The sequence below is a fragment of the Rhineura floridana genome, chromosome 3, assembly GCF_030035675.1.
Source record: "Rhineura floridana isolate rRhiFlo1 chromosome 3, rRhiFlo1.hap2, whole genome shotgun sequence".
Lineage (NCBI taxonomy): Eukaryota > Metazoa > Chordata > Lepidosauria > Squamata > Rhineuridae > Rhineura > Rhineura floridana.
Window position 1 is genome coordinate 60,355,097 of NC_084482.1, and position 7,294 is coordinate 60,362,390.

The window sequence follows — 7,294 nt, forward strand, 5'->3', positions numbered from 1 at the left end:
CTGGGCAATGTGAGCCAAAGAGACTGCCAGAAATTTGCGATTACTACTGGCCATCAGGCAATTTCATTTAGGGATGCTGAAAACATTGGTGAATTGTGCATGTAGAATAGCATAATGCTTGAAACGTTTCTACATAAGACATGATACACAATCAGAGCACCAAACTGAAAACATTTAACTTTCTTGATGACTACCCTACAAACAGTAATACAAGAGCAGTCAAAATGCTTAAATTCAATGGGATTGGCCTGCAGGATAGCAATCCAAACTAGTCATAGCTGCAAAATATTCACTATACATAGCATTAAGAACAGCTGCAAACAAAGAGTTGACTTGACAGAATTATGGGACAGTAAGAAAAAATGAACAAAACAATTTGCAAAAATTTTACTCACTCTTATTTCAGGTGGATACTTAATGTTAACACTGCACTCAATAAGGCAAGACAAGACTATAGCAGCACCAGAAAAGCTAAACAGAGTGTGACTAACAAGAGATGTAAGCTATAAGCACAAGACAGGAATTCACAGAGATGCTGCTACAGAACAGTGTACAGAAAGTAAAGCCATAGATGTATTAATATCATACTTGTCACTCTTCAGCTGTATTGGCTTAGGGCTGGTACAATAGACAGCAACAATGACATTTTGAAAGAAACAGAAGTTGACCAAGACATTACATGTTACAAGAATTAACAGATGTCCTGACAAGAGGCTACAGTTTCCTCATAAAATTTTGCTCATATATTTCTCAAGCACAATTCTGGGGAAATCACTGTACAGTGAGTAAGATTAAATTGGGAAATGAAGAGGGCATTATCCTGGGGGGAAAAGTTCCCCCAAACGTCTCAGTCCTTAGCCACTTGCTTGGAACAAGTAATTTTTTTCATATAAATAACTTGCCAGGCATACAACTCAAGCCACCCTGTCATATACAGATGGACAGTAAATGTATTAATCTAGAGGTGGAAGGGGCTAGATGGAAGGTGGAACTACAGTAGGGGTAGGATTGGCACAACCCCTTCTCCATCATTACAACTGATTCAACCACCTGTTGTTGTTTGACGGATTATATATATCAACTCAATCAGTTTGGCTATAATGCTGCACTAGTCCAATTTCATCCTGATTCAGTCTTTGACATGAGAAAAACATTTATTACCTGGCAGTGAGCATTGCAAGGTCTGCAACCTGATTTGCACATGCATGTTCACAATTTGATAACCTGAGTATTAAGTGCTGATGAATATAAATATGTATGAACAATCATAGATCAACCCACCACATCACAAATTGTTAGTGTTGAATATTTAAATGCTAAGCATTAATGTACATTTATGAATGGAAAAGCATAGTGAGGTTTTATTTGACAAACTATTAGTATTTCTAACTGTCCTGACATCAAGAACATATTTTAAAATCATCCACTTTTGTGAGAAGGAAAAAAAGCCTAACTGCCAAGTGAAAGGCAAATAAACAAGGAAGCAATTATTTCAGAATTCCATGCTAAAAGTTACTCAAATACAAGAAAATGATTCAATTTTATCATTTTCTTTACATGCTGTATTACCTGTCTTACTTCACCGCTTTTACATCTAGACATTTTACAAAAAAGCATATGAGTATGAAACCAGCACAACTGAATATAATAAGCAGCAGCAAAAAAGGGAATCAAAAGCTTCTACACTGATAGAAAACACCCAGCAAAATTACTAAACACAAGGGAAATATTGCAACATTTAAGCCTATCTGAATATTGATTTAGTGGATACTGAGTAAACAATTCCAAGATCAAAAGAGATAAAACATTTTGTTCTAGAATTATTCCTAGAGTCTTTCAGGCTTGTTAGACCACAGAGACATATTTACTTAACAAAAACAAACAATACATAATAAAGGACATCTTTGACATAACTACATCTATCATAGTATATAGTACAGCCTTATTAATTAGTCACAAAAGTTACTAGCCTGCAATTTTTTTTTACTCATACAAGGGTTGGTGGAAGATGGATGTAGCACTCTGCCCCTCATTTACAAGCCTCTCATATGAGAAAAATGCAGGGAAGTTAAAAAATCTGCAAGCTAGAAATGCAGCAGATTGGAATAGGAAGAGGTGCCTCCTTCACCAGCCCACTTGGGTTTCTTTGCTTAGCATGCAGGAAGACGCTTTACCTCCTGTGTGGTCAGCATAGATGTACAGAGAGCTAGCTGATGTCTCTTAGAGAAGGGCTGTCTGTCCTATGCATTCAGCATCGAAATGCAGACTGGCAGCAGTGGCATGGATTGCTCCATTCTTTCTCCACCAGTCTGCCTTGTTTCTATACCAGATGTGCAGATGAAATCCCATCTTGCTCATTTAAACCAAGCTTTCAACTACTTTTTTTACCATTATAAATGTTACTTTATAGTTATGTAACTTTTTAATGTTTGTTTTCATTGGTATTTTTAGTAAGTATTTCAAATTGTCTTAGGTCTTTAATCTGAGTAAGCGGTATATAAATTTTGTTAAATAAAAACAAAGCTGGCTGGCAGTGGAAGTATGCATCACTCCATCCTGTCACCATCAAACTTCATTTTTGTACTGGAAACACAGGAGGCAAAACTCCTACCTGCATGTCCAAAAACAGAAACCAACCCGGGGTGTGTGTGTGTCAAACTGCTCTGCCAACAACCCACCATGCCAGATGCACAGGAGTTTCACTTGCTGCGTGTCTACTACAGAAATACAGCAGGCGGACAGCATAGGCTCCACTACCAGCTCTCTTTGTTTCTATGCTGGAAGTGTAGGAGGTAACTTCATTGCCTGCACGCTCAGTATTGCAAAACAGTGCGCTGCTAGAGGAAGGACAAAGTGCTTCATGGCTTCAACATTAGCCCTCTTGACAGGGAGGAGGCAATGCCTTCTAGTAGCCTGCTCATTTGACTGAGTGAAATCCCTAGATGCTTATAGTGACTGAAATGGAAATGGACTGCCTTCAAGTCGATCCTGACTTATGGCAACCCTACGAATAGGGTTTCAAGGTAAGCTGTATTCAGAGGAGGTTTACCATTGCCTTCCTCTGAGGCTGAGAGGCAGTGACTGGCCCAAGGTCACCCAGTGAGCTTCATGGTTGTGTGGGGATTCAAACCCTGGTCTCCCAGGTCATAATTCAACACCTTAACCACTACACCACACTAGGCAAGTGTTAAAAAAAAAGGTTGATATAGCATATTCATCATGTAAACGTGCTCATATTAATAACATTATTTGTCCCACACAGGATCTAGATGCTAAAAGCAGGAAACTGCCTGTTTTAGCAAATAGAGACCAGTTTTTGTCTGACAGAAATTGCTGGCTCTGTATTTATTTTCACCATTTGTATGCATGAAGAACTCTGAGCAATTACAATAAATACTAAGCATATGCACATGCTTATAAGCATATGCTTATACCTTCTGTACAAAACTGCTACAGAGAGATCTGGTCTTAAGAGGTGATAAAAGTCTATCATTTTTCTAGGGAACCAGATAGTCATTGTTACTATTTGGGGAAGTTCTGTAAAATCTACAGCAGTAAAATCTATGGTTCATTTCCTCCTTGTGCCAGTAACAGAACAAATGTTTAGTCATGGTTTGTAAATAGCTACTTTTTCTCCCTCTTTCAGCACATCAGAGATCTGCAAAATGACTCATATATGGGCAAGAATGTAAAGTTAAAATTTGCTAGTAACTTTTGTGGATTTATTTTCAAGGCACCATTTGATTTCTTTAGCTGGCAAAAGAAGAATACAGGGCCAGCAATTATATCACTACAGCTATATCCAGTAGAACAGTGGTAGGAAATCTGCGGCCCTCCACATATTGTTGGGAGAAAGCTCCCATCATTCCTGTCCATTGGCTATGTTGGCTAGGGCTGATGTAAGTTGGAGTACAACATTTGGAGGAACGATTAGAACTATTTGGGGGGGATGGAATTCCTAAATAGTTACATTTTTACCTTAGAAACTAGCCACATCCTTTGCCCAACATGCAAAAAAGAATTAAAATAGACCAGCTCATAAGTGCTGTTACATAGGCTAAAATGTATTTGCAACACTTTACATCAAATGTTCTATTGGACACATCAAAATATGAACAATGATTGCCCCTGGTAAACTTTGAATAGTCTATATATTTCTGCAGATGGGTTTCATGGACTTGTAAAGTGTGTAACACTGTACAACTGGCTGAACACAGTTACAGGAAACATTCAAAAATGTCCAATCACAGTTGTAACCCCACCTGAGCCATTTATTCTTATTCATATAAGATTGTTTTAATTTTGTTAACTATTCAATATCCTGCATTTTCTCCAGTATTTTGGAGATGTTGTATTTGTTTGTTTCTTGTTAAAATAGAAGTTTTTTTAGAAGAAAAAGAAATGTCCAATCATATGAGACTGGAAGCTAGCTGCTTCTTCCCTGAAGCTACAACAGAGAAAGACTATTCAAATACCTTGAGGTGGAGAAGGCTTCTGAAACTGGGACACTCTTTTGGCACAAAGACTTTTGGTGATATCATCTTCTCCATCCCAAACACAGAGCAGAGACGCTAATAGCCTGGCCCACCAACTTGACATAGAAACTGGGGCATCCCCGTAACAGCACATAATGCCAAGAAACACTAGCCCACTGCTTTTAGTAACCACATTGGTCCCAGAGAAAAGAGAACACAGGGAAACGCTACCTTCTACTGGAACTGGTTTTTAAAATACCAGAAGCAAGTGTTGGAGTTGTACAGAAATTTTTCTTCAGGCTCAGATGTTCACCTCTTAGGCTGCAACCCAATGCAAGTCTACTCAGAAATAAGCTACATTGAGTTCAATGGGACTTGCTCCCAGGTAAGTGTGTATTGGATTACAGCCTTAATTACCTAAATAGCTCTTCACCAATGGAATATGGACTCTTACATTTGCTCTCAAAGCATTTTGTGGCTTGCTTGTGCCGAGTAGCGAACTTTGAGATTCTCAAAAGGCTGACTCCCAGCAAAACACAGCAATCCTATGTATATTTATTTGGGAAAACGTCCAACTCGGCATAGGGTCTGACTTCACCGTAAGAATTCTGTTAAAGTTTATACTTATCTCTCTCAACTTTTTAATCTTTTAGTCACTAAACTTTAGTGCGACTTCTGCTTTTATATAAAGCGCACGTTATAACATTTTCCCTTCGTAGCAAAATCCAGTGAAGAATTCAGCAAAACACCCCTTTTGACACCCGACCAAAAGCCCACTCCTCAAAACCCAGTCATGAATTGGGGACTTGGTTCCCTGCGTAAGTCAATAATCGCTGGGCCAAGGCGGAAAGGATTCCCCCCACCGCTGCCTCCCTCCGTTTGTACCATTTCTCAAGAACTAGCCCAGCTCATTACACGCTGCGCTGGAGTTAAAAGCTCTGGCGCGCGCAAACAAACACCCTCCCCACGGCAAGGAGAGCGAGCGCCAGGCCAGAGCTCCACTGACAGTCAGGGGCGGGACAGGGGAAGGGGCCGCCCGCCTTGTCAACCGCAACGAAGAGACTCCAGGGCGGCTCCGGTGCCTTGTTATGGTTCACCCTGCCTCCTTTCCACTTCCGCCACCTCCCAGGACCTCCAGCTCACCGCAAGCCCGCTGGGGTTCCGCTGGGAGCGGCCCCCTCTTCTTTCCCCGCTCGGAAGCTTCTTCCTCCCCAGCAGGAGCGCCCAGGAGAGCTTCCGCTACTTCCCTCACGAACCGCTCTCGCGATGCTACTACCCAGTCGGAACGAGACGTTCCTCCTCGAAAAAGCGCAAGCGCAACCCGCAGCCGTACGCAAACCAGAGACCGTGGGAGGGCCGGACGCTCTGTGGCCGAGCCCCCAAAATGTTAATGCGCATGCGCGGCCGCTGGCTTTTTGAATCCGTAGCATTTCCACTGCTCAGAAATTGGGTTCTTTGGGAGGTTCCTGCCTAGTTTAATGGGCGTATAGGATTGGAGCTTTATTGTTTTGTCTTGTTTATTTGCTGCCTGCACTGGGAGAGAATTGGACAAGCGTTAGTAAGGAAGCTGCCTTATAACAAGTCAGGCTATTATTATTGTAAGAGCTTTTTTATGGTGGTACCCTCAGGTATGAAGTACCTGCACCTCTTTTTGTCAAGTTATGAGTACCAATGCCTCATTTTTTTAACCAAAAACCCCTCTGATTATTAGCATTAATTGGATTTTTTTTTTGCCATCTCATACAGTCTCTTGGCGACTCAGAGAAAAAAATAGGGAGTACAAGTTTTTAAAATCAATTAAAACCATCCACAATTAATCACAATACTCACTAGGCATAATATAAATATCAGCAAAAATAAAAATAATAGTATATGGGCCAAAGATAAACTTACGCATTCCATTAAATGCCTGGGAGAAGATTTGGGTATTAACCTGGTGCTGGAAAGATGTTAATGTTGGCACCAGGTAGGCCTCACTGGGGAGGGCATTCCATTGGTGGGAGATTGCAACTGAAAAGGTTCTCTTTTGTTGCCACTCGCCAAAGAAATATATCCCACTGATCCATGTAGCTAGGTATTGTCCACTATACCATAACAACTAGCAGTTCTTGGTTTTCAGACAGGAATGTTTCCAAGCCCTTCCTGAAAATGAATCTGGGACCTTATGCAGACACAACATATGGTCTACCACTGAGTTTCAGCCCTTCCCTTTTATGGCATGTGTTTCTTTCTCACCGTCTTTCTTGTTTTCAGCAATTTAAAAAAGAAATTTCAGTAATCTGTTTTGTAACATCTGAATTATGGAGCCCTATAGCAGAAGATCCTCCGTGGTGCAGAGTGGTAATGCAGCCAAAAGCTCTGCTCACGGCCGGCTCACGGCCGGAGTTCAATTCCAACGGAAGGAGGAAGTCGAATCTCCGGTGGTCGGTAAAATGAGTACCTGGCATATGCTGGGGGGTAAAGAAAGGCCAGGGAAGAAACTGGCAATCCCACCCCATATATACGGTCTGCCTAGTAAATGTCGCAAGACATCACCCTAAGAGTCGGAAACAACTCACGCTACAAGTGCGGGGACACCTTTACCTTTACTTTTATAGCAGAGGGGCAGAAAGTAAATAGGGGTGTACCTGTCGATCTCAGGGCGATTTGCAGATTAGCAAAGACTTCTGACTCCCAATTGTTTGAAAATAGCAACAATTCCCCGTCCAAAATTAAGACTACTGAAATGAAGAAAATGGAGTATTTTAGCATGGAAGGACCACAAGTTTTGTTCAGTTCTGATACTCAAAACAAATTTCTGAGTGCAGAGAATAATACTT

The 7,294-nt window shown here is 41.0% G+C and overlaps 1 protein-coding gene across 3 annotated transcripts in view; it reads right to left on the bottom strand.

The window, feature by feature from the left end:
* The window catches only part of GRB2 (growth factor receptor bound protein 2), a 63,750-nt gene extending 57,961 nt beyond the window's left edge, over positions 1 to 5,789 (bottom strand). The window contains exon 1 of one of the 3 annotated variants that reach the window (XM_061616146.1): positions 5,619 to 5,789. The gene's annotated coding sequence lies outside the window, so the exon portion shown is untranslated. Of the gene's footprint in view, positions 1 to 4,475; positions 5,317 to 5,618 lie in introns of those variants that run through there. The other 2 variants (XM_061616149.1, XM_061616148.1) reach the window with 2 other exon arrangements.
* Between the last annotated feature and the right edge of the window lie 1,505 nt (positions 5,790 to 7,294).